The following is a 22,779-nucleotide window of genomic DNA, read 5'->3' as shown; positions in this document are numbered from 1 at the left end:
ACTGCTAAACTGCTTGCTGACTGTACACTGTACTGCATGATTGTAGCAGGTTTTCTAACGCGTTAGTTCTAGTCGCTATGTTGACATTAGCTAATATGGTGACAACAATGTAGGCTGTGTGTGGCGGTTAGCGGTTATGATATGAAGGTTTGGCTTGGGAAGGTTTTTTCGCCTGGTCACAGACAGTGATGTGTTGTGCGCTGAAGTCCACAAGCGAAGGGAAAAGGTGAGAAGAGGAGAACGCGTAGATGCGAGAAGGAATTATACGAGCAAAATGATCATGCTGTTTGTATGTGGTTGCTATGAAAGTGAACTGTGTTTGCGTGTGATCAGGGGTGTATTCATTCCGCCGATTCTATTAAAAAACGTTTCTTGAACGGAACAAAACAGGGATAAACATATCTGAATTTGTCCAATAGAAACTCTCGAATACAGCTATTGGACTAATGATTACACCCTAGATCAGCTAGATGCAGGTAAGAGTTTACAAGAGTGTACACAAAATGTTCTCTCAACCTGTGCACCTATGTTGTAAACTTTAATTCATAGGTTGTATGGAAAATGTGAGTATCATGTCGTAGCCTAAACCTGTCGATGTTACATTAAGCTGGATGAATGGAATATGAATGATAGTCATCCAATATGTTGTAATTGAAATAAGGCCATGCTCATTAAAAAAATAACAGTCCTCCCTCATCTTAAACGTCACTGACAGGTTAAATAAGGATCTTTAAGACAATTGAGACATGGATTGTGTGTGTGTGCCATTCAGAGGGTGAATGGGCAAGACAAAATATTTAATTGCCTTTGAATGGGGTATGGTAGTAGGTACCAGGCGCACCAGTTTGAGTGTGTCAAGAACTGTAACGCTGCTGGGTTTTTCATGCTCAACAGTTTCCTGTGTGTATCAAGAATTATCCACCACCCAAAGGACATTTAGCCAACTTCACACAATTGTGCGAAGCATTTGAGTCAACATGGGCCAGCATCCCTGTGGAATGCTTTCGACACCTTTTAGAGTCCATGGCCCGATGAATTGAGGCTGTTCTGAGGGCAAAAGAGGGTGCAACTCAATATTAGAATGGTGTTCCTAATGTTTTGTATACTCTGTGTATATAAAACACAGAAAAATCTAGTTTTGGACTGCACTGGGCCTTTAAAGACTGTTGCCAGAGAATCACTCACTCCTTCACTATTTTTGGTTTCCCAAAATGGCTTCACTGGAATGATTGTGGGAAATGACATGAGCAAGCTGCATCTGAATGGTTTCCAATGATTCAGATTTTTCCCTGATGTATAATGTGATATGGGGTAATTACAAAGAGGCTATAAAACCTAAATAAAGAGGTGTCTAACAGGGGAAGGAATGCGGACTAATAAACCACTCCAGTAAACAGGAGAAATGCTTGACAGGACAAATGTTAGTCAGCCTTTACAGTAAGAAGACAAAGTTAGTTTAATTACATAATTTATCAAATATAAAAACTGTCAGCTACTGTGGTTGCTGTTTTAAGCTTTTTAATGACAACATTCAAAAATGTACTTTAAACTTGAACTGAAGGGACAACACCCATGTTAAACTCCCACTGACCATACACACAAACAGAATGAAATAGCCAGTTTGGATGGGGCTTTCAGGCTGCACAGGTGATTTTGTCTCCCCCCACTTCAACCTATCTAAGAAGTATTACAGTACAGAGAGCAAAGAGAGGAAAAGTGCCTTGAATTTCTGCTGAAAACATTGGAACCGAGGCTTTCGAAGCAAATGGAAAATGTGACCAAATGAAGCGCAAACATTGGAAAAAGCAGCACCGATGGTTTGAACATGTCTAATTGAACTAGACAGTGCTTGACTACAGAGACAAGGATTCCATTTTCTGAATAAATAAATCAATAACAAATTAAAGGTGTAAAAAATCCTCTCTTTTGCCAAGTCAGACATTTCATGGCCACCTCATAACTAAAAGCAGGCATCATATTTTTTTTAACAGTCTCAAAAGGGAATCTTCTTGTAGAAAATTCTAAGTAAATGTCTTAACTCATCATTTACCTCCTAACTGAAGTGTCATGTGCTGAGAGGATACCTAAAGGTAGCCCAGAGGGGAATGTTTCTGCAAACAAAGTACAACAAGTTTCCCTTTTTACAATCTCTGGACAGCAAAGTTGCCCAAAATCACTAATTTTTTTCGTTCCAAACTCTTAAGGTACAGTTACAGTTCCCAATATCTGGTGAGTCTGCTTTTTCTACCTTTTCCGTTCCTCATCCCAAGTAACATAAAGGCAGGAGGCTTTTACTGGAAGTCTTCAGCAGTCACGCCATCCACAGCATGTTTTTCAGGTCCAGGGGCTGTCTTAAATGGTTCCCATACCAGCACATGCACAGATAGGGGTCTAGGGGTGCTGGAGCCCCTGCCCTTTAACCCTCCTATGAGTAGAGGGCCAAAGGTAATTTGGAGCTCAGTTTGAACACTGTAAAAAATAATCTAAATATTACCCCAAAACATCTATGATTTTCACATAACAATGCAGGTTGCTGGTTTTATTTTAATAGCTTACTTCATTTGTATGTGTTCAAAAAGCATGCTATTCAAAAATGTAAATGCAATTCAATATACTCTCAAATCTAAATGATTATTTGTGAATATAAAAACCTAAAAAAGTATGTACGATTTACATGTTGCATCTTTCTCATATCTGTACAGACATACAATTTGCGAGGAACTTGAGTTTGGACAGTGGACAAGAACCAACAGACAAGCCCGCCCGGGGAAAATCCTGACTGAATCAAGCTCACGCCACAGGTAAGGACCGTCTTTCAGCCTAAAGCCAAGTTATTGCATTGCAGTCCAACAGATGCGGTATTTTAAACATAGCTATTTTATTGAAATTGGAAATGGCCTGTATATGGGTAGTTAATGTTAACAAGTTGTTGGCTAAATAGGACTAATGTTACAGTCTGAGGCCAGTTAGCTAGCTAGCTAACCACGCTGATGGTTGGCTAACCAACCACGCTGATAGAAATAGAGCCAGATACTGTTCCTGTCGTTGTAACTAGCATTGTGTGGTATTTGTGTGGTACATTGTGTGGTATTTGTGTGGTACATTGTGTCGTACATTTTTTGGCATCATTTAACATCAACACATTTTTGGGGAATAGTTTTGAAAAGTTTGATATACACCACCGTTCAAAGGTTTGGGGTCACTTAGAAATGTCCTTGTTTTCCATGAAAACATGCATGAAATTAGTTGCAAAATGAATAGGAAATATAGTCAAGACGTTGACAAGGTTATAAATACTTTTTAATTGAAATAATAATTGTGTCCGTCAAACTTTTCTTTCGTCAAAGAATCCTCAATTTGCAGCAATTACAGCCTTGCAGACCTTTGGCATTCTAGTTGTTAATTTGTTGAGGTAATCTGAAGAGATTTCACCCCATGCTTCCTGAAGCATCTCCCACAAATTGGATTGGCTTGATGGGCACGTCTTACGTACCATATGGTCAAACTGCTCCCACAACAGCTCAATAGGGTTGAGATCCGGTGACTTTGCTGGCCACTCCATTATAGACAGAATACCAGCTGACTGCTTCTTCCCTAAATAGTTCTTGCATAGTTTGGAGCTGTGCTTTGGGTTATTGTCCTGTTGTAAGAGGAAATTGGCACGAATTAAGCGCCGTCCTCAGGGTATGGCATGGCATTGCAAAATGTAGTGATAGCCTTCTATCTTCAAGATCCCTTTTACCCTGTACAAATCTCCCACTTTACCACCACCAAAGCACCCCCAGACCATCATATTGTCTCCACCATGCTTCACAGATGGCATCAAGCACTCCTCCAGCATCTTTTCATTTTATCTGCGTCTTACGAATGTTCTTCTTTGTGATCCGAACACCTCAAACTCATCTGTCCATAACACTTTTTCCAATCTTCCTCTGTCCAGTGTCTGTGTTCTTTAGCCCATCTTAATCATTTATTTTTACTGACCAGTCTGAGATATGGCTTTTTCTTTGCAACTCTGCTTAGAAGGCCAGCATCCCGGAGTCGCCTCTTCACTGTTGACGTTGAGACTGGTGTTTTGCAGGTACTATTTAATGAAGCTGCCAGTTGAGGCGTGAGGCGTCTGTTTCTCAAACTAGACACTCTAATGTACTTGTCCTCTTGCTCAGTTGTGCACTGGGGCCTCCCACTCCTTTTTATATTCTGTTTAGAGCCAGTTTGCGCTGTTCTGCGAAGGGAGTAGTACACAGCATTGTACGAGATCTTCAGTTTCTTGGCAATTTCTCGCATGGAATAGCCTTCATTTCTCAGAACAAGAATAGACTGACGAGGATTAGCTAACACAACGTGTCATTGGAACATTGGATTGATGTTTGCTGATAATGGGCCTCTGTACGCCTATGCAGATATTCCATAAAAAATCTGCCGTTTCCAGCTACAATAGTCATTTACAACATTAACAATGTCTACACTGTATTTCTGATAAATTTGATGTTATTTTACTGGACAATTATTTTTTTTTTCCTTCAAAAACAAGGACATTTCTAAGTGACCCCAAACTTTTGAACGGTAGTGTATATTTGGCGACTTGTAGCTTGCAATGTATGTGCTTGGGCACGTCGAAAACAAGAACAAGCTAACGTTAGTTAGCTAGCTATTACTAATAGTATTAGTAGAGCATAAATCAGGAAGCTATTTGAACTAGCTAGCTACCAGTGGCTAACTGAGCACTTCGGTGTCCTAACATTCTCATTGATTTTAATCAAAACATTTCTTCACCAGGTGATGACCCATTCAAGGATGTTGCTGTGAGCTTCCATCTGTCCATGCTATCGTGAATTCATTTTATGGTATGTGGGTGAATTCAGATCATGTCAGTCTGTCACTGTAGTTCATATTAGGGCTAGCAACATTAACAAGGTATCTTGGTATTTTACACAATACATGATTGCTTAGGCAGTTAAAAAAAAAATATAGCATTCCCCCTATTTGACGGTCCACATTTTCTTCCTCCTGTAGGGCTCAGACAGCATATGAGATGTAGACCTTGTCGCATCCAAACAAACTGAACAACAAACTTCTTCAGCACTATAGGCTGAGGCATGGACACAGTCAATCACTGCCTCTATGAACATTGTTTTTGTTCCTTCAAAACATGGAGTACTCTCAAGTCACATCTGTCCAGACAACATCTAACTGACCAGTCAGTAAGGCGAGGAGATGTCTTCTCTTTTAGATGTGAAGTGTGCAACTCTCGCAGTTTTTCAACTGAAAATAATTATTTTGAACATTTTGGAATCCATCTTATGAGGCACGAATCTGTCCTCTGCGTACTTGACAAGTGTGATTTCAGCATGAATGTTTATGGAACCATTGCATCTCGTAGGGGCCGATATATTGCCAAAGATATTGTGGAACTTTTGGTTGCCGCACTTCACACAGAGGATACTATTTGGTACATTGACACAAAGATATCTGAGCACAGGCATTGATTCTTGGAGGTTTTACCTCAGGAAAGACTTAACCCGAAGCATCATTTCATTGATCATTACCCGCAACTGATAAAGGCATTTGTACCCTTTATAGCTTTGTGGACTATGTGCTTCAACAGTGTGAGGGAAAAATGTCCAAGACCTTCTCACATAGAAGACAAGATGTTGTGCAGAGCCCTCACGTGAATGCCTTCAAAGGCTGTTCCAGCCTATTCAGGTACAATTCCAGTTGAATTATAATGGTTAATCAGGAATGTAAAGATTGGTAATGAGTAACATGTCTCTCTCTTTTTCTCCCTCTCTTGTTCTCTCGCTCACAGATTGAGGAAGAATTCCAAAGAATCACGACCGTCTGACTTCAGTCCAGCTTCATGGGGAATGTGGACCAATACACAACCAGTCTGTTGTCCTTGTATAAGTCAAAAGGAGGTGCTGTAAAGGAAGAGTTGCAGGGCATCCTGGAAGCGCAGTGCAGCGTTTGCAGTCAAGAGACATTCACAGTACAGTCAATAATTACATTTGGTGACATTTATTTAGTTGCCTGTATGTAGTATATACAACCATTTTGACAGTGACAACGCCATAGAGGAAAGAAGAGACTGGTTGATCTGTGGCCTGATCATATACCTCGGCAAAAGGGTCGAGGACCTTGTCAAGGTTTACAAGGTAAAGGTTATTTTATTTTCCATTTCATAGCTTTATTTATTTAAGTATGATCCCTCTTCTCTCTCTCCACCCTTATGTTGCACAGCTTGGATCTAGTTGACCTTGTCTATGTACTTTATTGTTTTTAATTTCTGAGGATGCTGACGACCACATTCTCCAAGAGGACCTCGCTCAGCATGTGCTGAAGGTATTCGTGGTGAGGGATCTGCATCGAAGGAGCCACGGTCCTAGTTGATATTCCCAGTGTTGCACGTTTGTATCTTGCCTATGGGCTTTATCTATTGCTTATACATAAGTTACCTCAAAAAATGGAAATACAACTTTGAGATGTTCCAAACAGACTTTTTGTAAATAGATACATTGAAAGCCTCCCACAAGATCCAAACTCTTAGGACCAAGTTACTCACCTAAATCGGGGGTTCACGAAACCATCTACCCACCCCATGTGTTTGGGGATTTTTTATTTTACTTGTCATGCCAAGGCCCAGTAGTAAACTGTAGTGGTTGTGAAACGCTGGCCTAAATGGCAAGCATATAACATTGTAGATGCAGCTTTCACCTAGGCAACCGAAGACTCAAATCAGAGACTGTATCAGTATGCTGTTCTGTGTTTACATTTTGCTGGTATTTCTCTAATCAAGTCACTATGTTCTATTTTTGTTTTGGTAAGCCATCGATCGAGTGCCCACATTAAACAATACATTTTGCTACAAAACCTTGCTAAAACAAGGAGCAACACAGTTTAATCATGTTGTAAAGAGTCCATGTTACTGGGGAAAGCAGCTGTTCTTTCCACAACACAAACTAAGCTACTCCAAACAACTGAAATATACTTTTGAGGTGGAGAGGATGTTTTTGGGGGGAAACCCTTGCCTAAATGGCAAGTGAACAATTTTGAAATGGCTTTTGGCAACCTAAGTCTAAGTCTTTAGTCAGATGTGATGTTCTGTGTTTGCTGTTTGCTGATATTTCTCAGTCAAGTCAGTTTGCATTGTTTTGAATCAGCCCTACTTGAATCTTTCAAATGTTTTGGGCAGCGAAAAAGTGTTCAATGCTTAATACAAAGCTTTATGTTTAATGCAAAGTTTACTCTACCTTAAAGACTGGGCAGCCTTTTGAGTTTGCAAAGAGGGCTTTTCCTGCTGAAGGGTAATTGTATTGCCTTATTTGTCTGCTTAACAATATCTTCTTTGTCTTTTTGAATCTGTTCAAATCTCACCACTATTCAACCTCTCATTCATGATTTATTTATCATTTGGTCATTTGGGTGAATTATCCGAAGGAGCAGGACCATCTGCTTTCAATCCACCTTCATGGAGAAACTGGACCAATACACGCCAAGACCTTGAGGAGGTTCTTTAGCCAAATGGGCAGGAAATATTACAAAGGGCCAATCCCAAATCGTCCCCCAAACCCTACGCATTTGAGAGGATTTGATTGTTCTACATAATATGGTATAACTACCACCTAGGGAGGCAAGGTATAGTTATTATCAGATTGATAACAACTGTCAAATCTTCTCAGTTCTCCACAAGTGCAGAGCAGGGACCGCACTAGAAGCGCCCGTACTCTTGGCCTCGCACGCTAGCAGTGAACATTTTGCAGAAACATAATGCTATGTTCCATATCTCACTGCTTTCTTCCATGCGCTGTGTTCTCCTGATGCCTAATAATTACTATTAATACAATGGATTGTGGCCAGTAAACCCATGGAATATGGTGTCAATAATATATATTTTTTTTTAATCTATTAGCAAGTACAAATTACAAGATTATAACTATATCATAATTTTCCATTAAGAAACATTTTGGAAAAAGTATTTATAATTTTGTTGCAATGTTTTCATAAACCATAAAAAAGCCTAATTTTGATGTTGGTCACATTACTGCTAACTAACATGGTGACCAGACCGCACCCATGGGTGCGTCTGCGTGCGCCATCTCGCGCATGTTGATTTTGTCCCCCCACACCAGATGTGATCAGGACACACAGGTTGAAATATCAAAACACACTCTGAACCAACTATATTAATTTGGGGGGAGGTCGAAAAGCATAAAAAATGTGTGACAATTTAGATAGCAAGCTTGCTGTTGTTAGCTAATTTGTTCTGGGATATAAACATTGGGTTGTTATTTTACCTGAAATCCTGCCATATCCTGTCCTCTACTCTGACAATTAATGAGCAGATAAAACGGTCAACTGAGTTAGTAATCTCTCCTCCTTCAGGCATCTTCTTTGGACTTTACATGGCAGTTGAATATAAGCTGCATTACCACAAACGACTGGACTGGCATGTGGACCTCAGTTCATCTTTCAATCACCCACGTGGGTATATGCTCCTAAAAACCAATGAGGAGATGGGAGAGGCAGAACTTGCGGCGCGTCGAGTGTCCCAAATAGAACCAAGTTCTATTTTAGCCGCCTGGCTACGCAGATGCTCGTTGACGTGCGCGAGCAGTGTGGGTGCAAATGTATTTGGAAAACCACTTTGACTACACCTCCATAAGTGTACACAGAAATGCTGGTTTTAGGCAGCACTAAAGGGTTTGGAGTATTTGTTGCAGTGTGAAATACAGTGTAGCCTAGCTTGTTTTACACCATCCCAGGAGGGCAAAGGACTCGGGGCTGAGACAAAATCATTAGGGGCTAAAGCCCCGAAAGCCCGGATCTGGTGACATCAATGCAGTGAAGTAGATACAACTTACAATAACTGTTCTGTAAATTATAAAATAAAGTTAGATATAACAACATTTTTGATGCTGTAAGTTGTTGGCACTTAATATAATATTGTTTGTGAAACACCAAAAGTAAAGTATTTTAGACATAAAAATACCTAGTGTTGGAAATACTCGAAAAACTGATGCAAATAGTTGCTTCAATTTTTTTAAGTAGAATAAGCACATTCTTTTTACAGTGTAGAGCATGGTGCTTGCAACGCCAGGATAGTGGGTTCGACCCATACTTAAAATGTATGCACGCATGACTGTAAGTCGCTTTGGATAAAAGCGTACGCTAAATGGCATATACGAGTTTACAAAACATTAAGAGTATCTGCTCTACCCCCTAAAATGTTTTAAAGTAATAATAATAAAAAATAATACCTGCTCTTTCCATGACATATCCAGGTGAAAGCTATGATCCCTTATTGATGTCACTTGTTAAATCCACCTCAATCAGTGTAGATGAATGGGAGGAGACAGGTTAAAGGAGGATTTTTAAGCCTTGAGACATGGCCATTCAGCGGATTAACGGGCAAGACAAAATATTTAAGGGCCTTTGAATGGGGTATAGAATTAGGTGCCAGGCCACATATTCTAAGTCAGAACCGTCCAGAGTAGTGATGCTAGTTGGGCGGGCGGGTGCGGGCAGCAGTCGGTTGAAGAGCATGCATTTAGTTTTACTAGCATTTAAAAGCAGTTGGAGGCCACGGAAGGAGTGTTGTATGGTATTGAAGCACGTTTGGAGGTTTGTTAACACAGTGTCCAAAGAAGGGCCAGATGTATACAGAATGGTGTCGTCTGCGTAGAGGTGGATAAGAGCAAGAGCCACATTATTGATATATACAGAGAAAAGAGTCGGCCTGAGAATTGAACCCTGTGGCACCCCCATAGAGAATGCCAGCGGTCCGGACAACAGGCCCTCCAATTTGACACACTGAACTCTATTTGAGAAGTAGTTGGTGAACCAGGCGAGGCAGTCATTTGAGAAACCAAGGCTGCTGAGTCTGCCGATAAGAATGCGGTGATTGATAGAGTTGAAATCCTTGGCCAGGTCGATGAAGATGGCTGCACAGTACTGTCTTTTATCAATGGCGGTTATGATATCGTTTAGGACCTTGAGCGTGGCTGAGGTGCACCCATGACCAGCTCGGAAACCAGATTGCATAGTGGAGAAGGTACGGTGGGATTCTAAATAGTCGATGATCTATTTGTTAACTTGGCTTTCGAAGATTTTAGAAAGGCAGGGCAGGATGGATATAGGTCTATAATGTAGTGATCTGCAACATATCATTGGCTAAACGAACATACATTTACAGATACATTGGAGAATTTAATCACAATCATGTTTATTTTGATTGACTTCAACTACAACTTAATCCAAAGCTTTCCGTTGCCACTGCATGCATTCACCCCTTTTGATCGTGGATGCCGTCTAAGGCACTGCATCTCAGTGCAAGATGCGTCACTACAGTCCCTGGTTCGAATCCAGGCTGTATCACATCCGGTCGTGATTAGGAGTCCCATAGGGTGGCGCACAATTGACCCAGCGTCGTCCAGGTTTGGCCAGGGTAGGCCGTCATTGTAAATAAGAATTTGTTCTTAACTGACTTGCCTAGTTAAAAAAAGGTTAAATAAAAAATAAAACAATTAATAACTAAAATATTAGCACAAAGCGGGCTCAGTTCATAATCCTATGTCTATAATTTAGTAGGACATATCGACATAAATCCTTCAGACCTGGGGATATTTATTTAACCCGGTAAGTTGACTGAGAACACGTTCTCATTTACAGCAACAACCTGGGGAATAGTTACAGGGGAGAGGGATGAGCGAATTGTAAACAGGGGATGATTAGGTGACCCGTTTAACATCCGATCCGAAAGACAGCGCCCTACATAGGGCATTGGGATATATTATTTTTGACAAAAGGAAAAGATGCCTCCTACTGGCCCTCCAACACCACTTCCAGCAGCATCTGGTCTCCCATCCAGGGACCAACCCTGCTTAACTTCAGAAGCAAGCCAGCAGTGGGATGCAGGGTGGAATGCTGCTGACTGTACATTAGCAACACTTGGCAGAATGATAACGACAAAGTCATTTAAACAGAATACTACCAATTCAAACATGCACACACTGAACGCAACAAGATTTATATCTCTATACCTTTTGAATCATATTGGCTGTGTCCAAATTGATACTCCGGATGAAAAAGAAAACCGGTATTTTCAATGACATCAGCATATCATCCTTCACGTGCACATGCTGCATACCTTTTCCCTTCGAATAATGTTTTTGGGCTCTTTTATTTTGTCTTCTCCCTGTTTCCAATGGTTACCTCTTTTTCTCATTTCATTGCTCTGGACTGTCTGGCCTATATAAGCTTGGGAGCGCAGCTGAGACTTTTATTGGTCCTGCTCACTTAGGGGGCTGTCAGTGGTGATGGGTGGGGAGTCTGGTGTTTGATCAGATCACACTAAGATCACATTGACTGTCTCTGTCAGGCTGACTGGATGTTTAAAGTAGGCCCAAGGCTGGCAGGCAGCACAGCACAGCTCCTCTTATAGCTAGTCAGCCAGCCAACCAGGCATAGCGTAGCAGAGCAGTGTTGGTAACGTAGCAGAGCAGTGTTGGTCCGATAGTAAACTTGGCCTTGTGGCCTAAACAGCATGGCGTACGAGGACCCCATGCTCTGATGGAAGGCTGCCTGGCCGGCTGACTCACTGGAGGATCTCTAACACAAATCTCTCTCTTTCTCTGTGTCCATGATAACGGCCAAAGCAAGCAGACCCATATTAGTAATAGTCAAAGCATCCCTCTCGAAGGTCATGACTTCCTGAATAGTGCTGTACACCCAATCCTGTACTCCTGATCACGATGTACCTCTGAAAGATTATAGTGTGAGTCATTACTCACTTCTAATCTAGTAGAATTACTGTTTTGTACAAACACGTTTGCCAAAAACCCTTTCATTACACAAAAAATGGTCTGTTGTGTACTGACCGTTGACTATGAATTATCCAACTTAATTGTATGATTCATATATTTTAATATGTTTTTCTGGTAAATTATGAGAGTCCCATTACAATTATGAATAATAATCCCATTATGCAATATTCTAGGGCATTGTGTTACTCAGACACCTGAGAACTAATAAAGCTCTCCCAGCTAGCACATAGATGTGTTAAGGAGGGTCAATCGAACTCGACCAAAAACAATGGAATTGCCGTGGAAACACTTGGTGGAAAGGGCCACGGGGGAAAGAATCCGAGTCGCCTCATTGGCCCCCGGCAAAATTAGCCTCCATTTAAGCTACTGTCTACATATGTATTTCACTCCATGTTGAGGTAAAAATCAGAGCATAATGCTTGTATGGATGTCATCGTTACCAATCACCTGCATTACAGTTAAAGAAAGACTTTGACTACCACCACCAATTTCTGTATGCTAGCTATGCTAACCATCTTATACGAACGGGAGTTAGCATTTGGCGGTCACTTTTTCTTATCCTGAATAGGAAAAAACTTCTACATGTTATGCAGTGAAAACAGACAAATATTTCCAAATTGTACTTAAGTAACGACATTGTGGGACAGTTACAATACATAAATCATAACTGATTTGACAAATATCCACTTTGTTAGATCAGATTTGTTGAATGTGCACCAATCTGCTCAATGGAACATCTGCTTTCCATTGACTCCTTTACTGCATCTATAATGTTCTGAGAACCATATGTTTTTTAGAGCTTGATGATAGCGTTGTTGTCCTATGGTTATTTTACATCCTTCCCACAACTTTCTGAGAATGGTGCAGGATAATTACTTGGCTTTGGAATGTTCTCAGCACATTTAAGGAACTTGGTGAAAAAATATATATAATATTTGTTGGTATTTCATTACTTTAACAGAACGTTTCCTAAAATTTCCAAACATGCTTAGATTTTATAAAAATATTGGTAATGTTCTTGGAATGTTCTCCAACTGGTTTGACATTGCAAATGTCCTCAAATAGTTCAGAGAATGTTAAGAAACAACGTTCTTCTGTGGGAATTTCAGTACTTCAGCATAACGTTTCCTACAGGCTTCCTCATGGTTCTATTTAAAGTCATGGTTTCAAATTGTTCTGAGAATGTTAAAACTTTCCATAAAAACCACAAGAAAACTTTAGTAACATTCAGAGAATGTTATTTAAAAACATATACATTCCGTTCTCAGCATCAACAAAACTCTCTCTTTTCTCAAGTGTGTTCAGGTGTGTTGGCCGTGCCCACTAATTGGCCACACCTGATCTTAATGAGTACTAGTTTCCTTTTGAAATGGGGTCTGTTTGAATAGACGAAAATTAACAGCTTTGTATGCATAAAAAATATGACGTGCTTGCTCCATCCTAGTGGCGCAGTGGACTAATTCTGTGTAAGTTTGAATCTCACTGATGCCGTGTCACAATGAAATATTAATGTGTTTGCATAATTAATGCGTTTCTGTGCTTGAACTTCAAAAAAGTTAACCCAAAATAAGGTAGTAGTGTTTTCAAAAGTCTTAATGAAACATAAAGTGAAATGTTCCCGGAACTTCACTTCTGTTCTCAGAACGTTTAAAACATGTTAAGTTTTACCGGTTAGGAAACATATGGCTTCATTCCCGCAACCAATGTGAAACAAAAAACATACGTTCCTACAACTTCCAAGGAACCAAATGTGCTAACTAGCTGCCTTTCAAACTAGCACATTTGACATATATGGGAAACATGGTTTACAGATAGTGTTTAAAATGTGCATGTGTGTAAGCCTAGGGAAGGTGGGTCAGACAGAAAAGGAAAACACAACAGCGGTTGTGCTCTGAACTTGACAGCCAAGATAAAATAATCACTATTGTACCAACAAATCACCTCTGCCTGTTGTAACAGTTCTGTTCAAAACATACAGCACAGTATATCATGGCTTTTTTTGGCACTATTGGTGTATTGGCTGATGCAATGGCCCTAGAACAATGAATCTAGCTGGGCCCTGCTGAGTATCTGCCAAAGTACAGTCATCATCATAGTAAAAAAAAAACACCACAATGAAATAATCCCCATTTTGCTTTATTAAGGCACAAAGAAATGGGACATTTTCTGAAGGGGAAAGTCACTGTTAAATGTCTGAACACTTTCTACAAAAGACAGCAACTTGAGTCTCCACCAAAAAGTAGTTAACTCTTGTGAATAGAGAAGGAAATTAGGGAGAGTGGGGGGGAGACCGTTCTGCCTTTATGGGTTTCTAGTCTGGAAACAGGAAAAGACATCACCTTGTCATCGTGCACAGGGCTGTGAGTGGGTCTGTGAGCACTGAGTAGGTCTGGAGCTGAAACCACCACACCAGGAGAGAGAGAGAGAGAGGGCTACCTTCAGGGAAAGTCATAAGGACTAGTTCTGACCCAACTCTGAATCACGCAAGAAGCCTTCAATTATTCTGTATTTCCCCCATTGTTAATCCGATCTGGGGGAGAGAGCGATAATTAGCTGGCTTTGCGGGGCCTAAGTGAAAACAGAAGGGGAAATACTGTACGGATCCATAGCTATTTCTCCTATCCTAATCCAAGCTATTGTGGAAAGGAAAGCCAGTGGGGGGGAAGGGAAGGGAACAGGGAGGTGGATGAAACTGAAGACATCTGCTGAAACCTGGCCGGACCCTCAGTCAGTCATACTGGTGAAATACTTCAATGATGGGGCGCTAATCTGGACCACATGGGTGCGAGAGGGAGATTTTATAGATGGGTAGGCAAACATGACAGGCTCAAGGGATACTATGAGCAGTAAGTGCTTGATGTCTACCTTTTTAGTATTGCGTTCCATGACTTAAATGGAACTGGAATCAGCTAGTGTGGGGTTGGGAGTTGGACTGTAACACCATGGCTGTCACCATCACTCCGTGGCCCAGCTCCGGCTCATCTTGGCCTGCATACAGCAACACAAGTGGCACCCAAGGGGCACCCTTGTTCATTGTACTGTATTTGCTGTGTTGCACAGAGATGTTGGCAGCACCTGAGCTCCTAAAACCCCATCAAACTTAACCATGAAACCAGAAACATCTTCCATATTCATCCTTTCATGGACCTCTTCCAGTGCTGTAAATTCACATTACAGAGCCCATTCCCTTGCATTAACTATACAGTGTGCAACAACTTTGAAGGGATATGTTTGCAGAGGAAAAGCTGGAAGGGTGCAACAAAGTTAAGGGGGCATCTCTTAGTCCCTGATTGTTTTTCATGCTTTGAGAACTGTGAGAACAGTACAGTAGGAGGCGGTCGTTAAAGCTCTTATCATGGGCTCTAGAAAGAGGAATGGGTCAATAAAACAACAGAATAAACTGTGCTGAGGAAGCAGCTCAGACCCATAAAATGTCTCAGACCCTGTGACCTGAGCAGGGAGGACGTGTCCGCTGGTTAACAGTTTGCTCCTGATGACAACATCTCCAAACAAACCGTCAGTATTGTAGTAATCCCAGTCTGCGACAATCTGTCTGTCGGCTGAAACACACCACTTTCTCCTTGTAATCGGTATAACAAACTTCTAGAATGGATGCGGCAGACATGTAACTGAGCCGTCCCAGGGGATGATAGAAATTTCCTCCCAGCTAAGGAATGGCCAGGGAAAGACCCAGTCTGCTGAAGAGAAAATTACCTTCTCCACTGGGAGTCTCTGGTGTCTCATGAAGTCCTCACCTATCGGTTAACACTAATATAACGTTACCTACTTCTGAAGGCCAGTGGAACATTTACACAAATAGTATTATTGCAGAAGGATTCAAATCCGGTGTCCCTTTTTTATTATAATTTTTTTTTTTCTCCCCTTTTTCATGGTATCCAATTGTTAGTAGTTACTGTCTTGTCGCTACAACTCCCGTACGGGCTCGGGAGAGACGAAGGTCAAGAGCCATGCGTCCTCCGAAACACAACCCAACCAAGCCGCACTGATTCACAGCACTGATTCACAGCGAGCATCCAACCTGGATGCCAGCCGCCCCAATGTGTCAGAGGAAACACCGTACACCTAGCGACCTGGTCAGGAGTCGCTAGTCCGTGATGAGACAAGGATATCCCTACCGGCCAAACCCTCCCTAACCCGGACGACGCTAGGCCAATTGTGCGTCGCCCCATGGACCTCCCGGTCGCGGCCGGCTGCGACAGAGCCTGGGCTCGAACCCAGAGTCTCTGGTGGCACAGCTAGCACTGAGATGCAGGGCCTTAGACCACTGCACCACCTGGGAGGCCCCGGTGTCCCTTTTTGATAAGGGAAAAAAGAGTTGCCTCCATTAACGATTTGCCTCCATTGATTCTGATTGGTCAAGGGACGTTCAACACAAACATTCTATCAACAACTGGTATTAGAAGTACAGTTACACAAATTGAAAATCCACTACACTTAAATGCATAGGAATTTTTGGGGAAATTGAGAGTGAAAAGTGATGGATTTTGAGGGACGGAGGAAGGTAGAGTGAAAACTGATGCTCTACTGTGGAATTATTTCTGTTTCTCTCCTCAGCTTGTAGCTGGTGCTGGCTGAGGGTCTGCAGTATCGATAAATGATTAACTACCACACCAGAACACGTCTGCCCCATCAGGCAGTGGAGATATGGCAAAATAGATCTTTATAGTATGCAGTCCATGAATGTATTGTAGCGACCCTGGTTTATAAGTGCTGATATCGACTCTACCACTTGAGCATGCAACCTCTTAAGTATCCAATCCTTTTTTTTCTATAATGACAAATCTAACTACCTGTAGCTCAGGACCTGAAGCAAGGATATGCATATCCTTGATATAATTTCAATGGAAACACTTTGAAGTTTGTGGAAATGTGAAATGAGTGTAGGAGAATAAAACACATTAGATCTGGTAAAAGATAATAAAAAGGAAAAAAAAGTTTTTTCTTTCTTTTTTTGAACCATCATCTTTGAAATGTAAGAGAAAGGCCATAATGTATTATTCTAGCCCAGGCGCAATTTAGATGTGTATGTGAAAAGTTTTAGACTGATCCAATAAACCATTGCCTTTCTGTTCAAAATGTTGTATTAAGACTGCCCAAATATGCCTAATTTGTTTATGAATACATTTGCAAGTTCATAATTGTGACGTGTGCTCCATCTCCGGCCTCCAGGTCACCAGGCTGCTCATTATGGCGCACACCTGTCACCATCGTTACGCGCACCTGCGCGTCGTCAGACTCACCTGGACTCCATCACTTCCCTGATTACGTTCCCTATATGTCACTCCCTTTGGTTCCTTCCCACGGCGTCATTGTTTCTGTTTCTGTTTCATGTCTGTGCGTTGATCGTGTTTTCTTGTTTTGTATTATGTTACATTTATTTATTAAAACACTCACTCCCTGAACTTGCTTCCCGACTCTCAGAGCACTCGCTACAATAATTGTGCACTCTCCTCAAACAATAGCATGGCATTCTTTCACTGTAATAGCTCATGTAAATTGGACAGTGCAGTTAGATTAATGTCTATGTCCTGGGATATGTTTTAAAAACTTACATCCTCATGCTAATCACATTAGCCTACGTTAACTCAACCGTCCCGCTCGGAGGGGGGACACTGATCCCGTAGAGGTTAAATATTATTTAACCTCTACGGGACAGTTGATATCCGTGCTTATAAACCAGGGTAGCTACAGTATATTACTGCTATTCATCAACTCACATGCACAACTGGCTTTCAATTGCTTATCATACCCCAAGTATTGAATTTCATGTCACTTACAAGGAACTGTGGCCAGTCTCTCACGTCTATACTTTAGGAAACAATACCTGTGGTCACTTATGCCCAGAGATGTGGACTCAAGTCATGTGAGACTTGAGACTTGACTTGGCAAAAATAAAAACACTTGCCACTCGACTTAAGCTTCTATGACTTGTGACTTAACTTGGAATTGAGCTATATGACTCAAGAGACTTGATTTGTCATCTCGCACACAATGTAGGCTTATCTGTTTTTCAGTGCCGATTTGAGCACGTAAGTCTTGGTGGTGCAAACTCCCCCAATTTTGTTTTAGATGCATGCCAGCAAAGCCACTACACAACACAACACTAAACAATACATTCATTGCACTATAACGGTGACAAACGGTGCCCAAAAACTGTTAGAGCCTACATAAAGCTGTCCCAACAGCAGAGTCCTAACAGCAGTCCCAACACCTTACACCTGCTACACCTGGCTATCAGCGCAGTCTGGCAGCAAAACAGTTCATTCAGCCTCATTTACTGTCTTTTAAAAAAGTTGATCGTTGATATGAATGACTTGCGTAAACAAATGTGGTTTCTACTGATGTACAAACTATGGCATAAGTGGACTACGAGCGGATGAATGGCAATTCGTAATTTCGATTAGGACATTATTGAGCGAGCTAGGACGGACGTAGTCAATATAACTTTGTTCAGCACTTTTGAAACAAGACAGAATTCAGAACATGGGCCGTTTTTACAATATTCTCCCTGTACACCAAGTCAGAACCGTAGGATAAATAAAGTGGTCATATAAGCAGACAATGTAAGCTCTTACAATATTCAATGATTACATTTCTCTAAAACAGGCTATAGGCTACATGTGCACCACCAAGTCAGAACAGTAGGCAAAATTATGAAAAGTGGAAAAGTGACCAAGTTATTAGGGTGAGGCACATACTGTAGGCTACTAGCAGCTTACTACACAACATACACTTAGTATTACTTTCTTAGCTACAGACAGTACACATATCTCCCTGGTATATTACATAATTTATGCAGCAGCATACAATACATTTTGGACACCTTGTTGTGCTGTGCTCACATGAACAGGACCGTGGCGCGGCGGTCCTTCATGGGCAAATTTTGTCATCAAACTTTCTCATTTATATTCTGGCATTCTCTGGATTTATGGTGCTTTCAAGACAACTGGTAACTTGGAGAAAACAAGGTTGAATCATGATCATGTCAGTGATCTAGAAAGAGCCCAGAGTTCCTGACTTGCAATTCCAAGTTGGATGACCATGAGCCGCTGATTCCTTCCAAACCACTCATTGTTGAATTTGCGATTTCCAACTTGTTGTGTAATGTTTATGTCCAATGGCCGATGAGCACCGATACATTTTATCTATAATTTCTCTTCACTATTTATCTTCATATGACAAGGATTGAAAAGGATTTGCCAGTAGATGGTTAACTTGATTCATGATGATTACTTCTAGTTTGCTAGCTAAATTTTGAAAGTATGATGTTGACAATCCATTTAAAGCTACTGTAGATATAACGGGATTTGATGTCATTTTATCTGTGGCCAATGACCTTGAGCCTTCTTGGATGGGCACATCTAATGTAACTCTTTGGTAGCACCCAAGGGTTGTCCCCATGAGTGACAGAACACTGAACCAATCACAGCACAACTAGAGAACCCCTGTGATCCGTATTTCCTGCTGACTGTCCCACCACCACAGAAAGCACTGAGCTAGGCTGAAACACCTGCATTTTGGAGCTGCTTTACTCAAGAAAGCAAAAACGAGACCAAGTTTGTATGCAGCTTTATTAACTCAATTATTTTATTTCTTTTTTACATTGTTTGCAAACTGATATGTGATGCAATTAATGCCAAAATAACATGCAAAACAGGCACACAAAAAAAGACATGTGGGGCTTCAAACAGGTGGGGCTCTGCCCTGAATGACGGGTCGCCACTGTTGTTTTTTTTATAACGGAGTGCTGCAGGTTCTGTGTCTTGACCAATCAGATTCACGGAAATTACAGGTTGTGCAGGCTGGGCACAATGCATGTCATCTAGCAAAGCGATCTGCTCCAATGTCCTCCGGTATTTATTTAGCAAATGTGATAACACATCACTCCGTAAAGACACAAGCAAGAACTCTTCACAGAAATGTTGCAGCAGCCTACACTTAAAGTGTATAGGAAGAAAAAGGGCCAGCCCGCTCAATAGGCAGGATTAGGTGGCCGATTGAGGAGGGCAGCATTTTCTGAGCTAAACTGACCAAGACGCCCCTCCAACAACAACACCTAAAACCTCACATAATTCTGCCCCAAAACAATGACAATTTCTCTCAACCAGTTGCATAAGGGCTTTTTAGGTGAGAGTTGATGCTGCCCTGTGATAAGCAGTGCCTACTTTGTCAAAGTCAGGGGCGCAAAATATTTTGCTTGTCCATTCCCAGCGCGCCTCTCCAGGGTGCTTTTGGAGAGACGTATCGCTGCCATGCTCCACCAACATTCCATCGAAGAAAATAATCTAACATAAATCCTGTAGCAGAAATCGTATATTGTCGAAAGAGTACGTGGCCTTTTCTGTAGCTACCGGCTAGAGATAAAATGTATGACAATGTAATGAGACACTTTTTATATCATTTAGGTTTCTCTGATCAAATAGCCTTACCTAAATGGCGCTCATTCAAATAAAAAATGTGCTGTCATGTTAACAACATATACTAAAAACAGGACAGGTCAAAGTAAAATGGACAATATGGAATGGTCAATCAATCACAACTGTTGTCCAGGAGTGGCACCTCATTGTCATGATCAGTGGTTTCAAGTTTGTATCTGTCAATTTTTGAAAAGCTGATCATAGCAAAAAAGAAAATGCTTCTGCATTTCCCACTGTGTAAACACATTGCAAATAGGCTGACTGATAACTCCTGATAAAGTTGGGTAGCTGATGTTCAGAGCTTAAAATCGGCAAATTGATTAGTCACGGGAATCAGGACTAATAAGGCCAATGCAACGGCCTGTTTTACAAATGGTGGGCCTACCACATGGATGGGCATTCAGAAAAAAATCCATTGGGGGGCGACATGGTAGGCTACACCTCAGTAAGCACGAGTCAACTTCTTTTGGATTACTTTCTTTGGACTGGATGTCTTTTTTTTGTTTTATTAACGGTAAGCTTACCACATAGATGGGCATTCATGAAATAAAATTTCAGGCAACAGTGTAGGCTGCATCTCAGTAAGCACGGACCGACACCGACGCCTTTTGGACTTCTTTTTTTGGTGCAGTCCGGACCAAACTTTATTTCAACGTCCACCGACATTGATTTTTGGTACGGTCCGGACTAAATCGGAACCAATCATAGAAGTTTATGTTTGATTCAGATTTTGTCCGGTCTGGACCAGCCTTGCTTTGGTCCTTGACATTCAGTCAAAACAAAAACTTTACCTGATTTCAACATCCGGAAAATACATATTCTTGCCTATTTAGAGCCCATGAATTTCTGTTAGGAGAAAATGTGAATGTGATCAAATTTGGTGTAGGCTATATTCAAACTTGGGCAGGCTGGCTAGGCTACCTCTTCAACCCAAAATTATTAACTGAAATTAATCAAACAGCACAATGCAGATTACATAAATAGACTTACTTTTTAATTGCAGTTGGCACAGGTCTACACGATGCAAAACTGCATAAAGTAAGCTCAGCCCTGTGCGTTTTATTGTCCAATTGCAGTGGGTGTGTCTGTGTAAAGGAACGTTTTAAAATATAATTCAGTACAAGGTTGCTGCAGTTTGACAGGGTTTTCATCCTCCCTAGAGCCAGGAGTTTTTCCAGAATTTCTTTAAAACCATGTGACCTGTTTAGAACATATCTGTATACCTAGGCAGCAGGTAGCCTAGTGATTAAGAGATTTGGGCCAGTAACCAAAGGTTGATGGTTTGAATCCCAGAGCCGACTAGGTGAAAAAGCTTTTGGTGTGCCCTTGAGCAAGACACATACTCCTAATTGCTCCTGTAAATCACTCTGGATAAGAGTGTCTGCTAAATGATTAAAATGTAAATCTGGTCTGATTGCCCATATAAAAAGCTTTTTACATCTAATGAATCGCTGTCAGACCCTATAGAGTTAGGAAAACCTCCGGGCCCCTGGGATTTTTTTTTGTTGCCCCACAACTCTAGTTGTTGATCACTGCTAGACAACCCAAAAATATTTGAGTTTGGTTTCAAGGACTACAGTATGTGGTAGTGGGGGGGGGGGGAAAGGATGCAGTTTGTAAAACATGTGGGTCCAAAATCACTGAATCATTGCAATTGCAATGAAATATGCATAAAACACTTAAACATTGACTTGAGGACTCAAAACCTCTAAATTAGGGACGTGTGGCTTGACTCGACCTAAGCTGGGGAACTTGAGACTTGCCCATTATTACTTGGGACTTGACTCGAGACTCGAAGGTTGAGACTTGCAAAATTGTGACTTGGTCCCATCTCTGCTTATGTCAAATGCTAAATTTAACAACAAGGCAATTGCACAGTTACTAAAGCCCTGCTGTAGACACTGACGCATTGTCTGCTTTTATGTGCCTTGTCAAAGGATCTAAACCATTTCTGCCACCCAACCCAACATGGTCTGACAATGTTTTGTCAATGTAATTACTGACAGCATGCCTGATCCTCATAGTTTACATGGGCAGTGTTGTCATGTTTGCCAGTTTGGGCTAAGCCCAGTAACGGCCACCAAATGTCAGTGACTCAGTGTGAAAGGAGGTTTGAGTGCTGCCACTTCAACAAACTCTGAGCGGTTGTTTTGGGCCATGTACAGGGCCCGGCAAGTACAGAACATGACATATCATTTGAAAGCTACAACCATTATGTTTTTGGAAATTGAACTCAAATCTTACTGCTGGCACTGTCATAAGAATCTTACCCCCACCGCCATAAATCATGCGCTATGGTCATATAGCGTATGCAATGTAGGTCAAGTTACCAAAAGTGATAAGTATTCAACCCCCCGAGTCAATACATGTTAGAATCCCCTTTGGCAGCGATTACAGCTGTGAGTCTTTCTGGGTAAATCGCTAAGAGCGTCCACACCTGGATTGTGCAACACTTGCCCATTATTCTTTTCAAAATTCTTCAAGCTCTGTCAAATTGGTTGTTTATCTCTGCTAGACAT

This window comes from Salvelinus alpinus, chromosome 9, assembly GCF_045679555.1.
Source record: "Salvelinus alpinus chromosome 9, SLU_Salpinus.1, whole genome shotgun sequence".
In the NCBI taxonomy this organism is placed as follows: Eukaryota; Metazoa; Chordata; class Actinopteri; order Salmoniformes; family Salmonidae; genus Salvelinus; species Salvelinus alpinus.
This window is presented reverse-complemented; position numbering follows the sequence as displayed.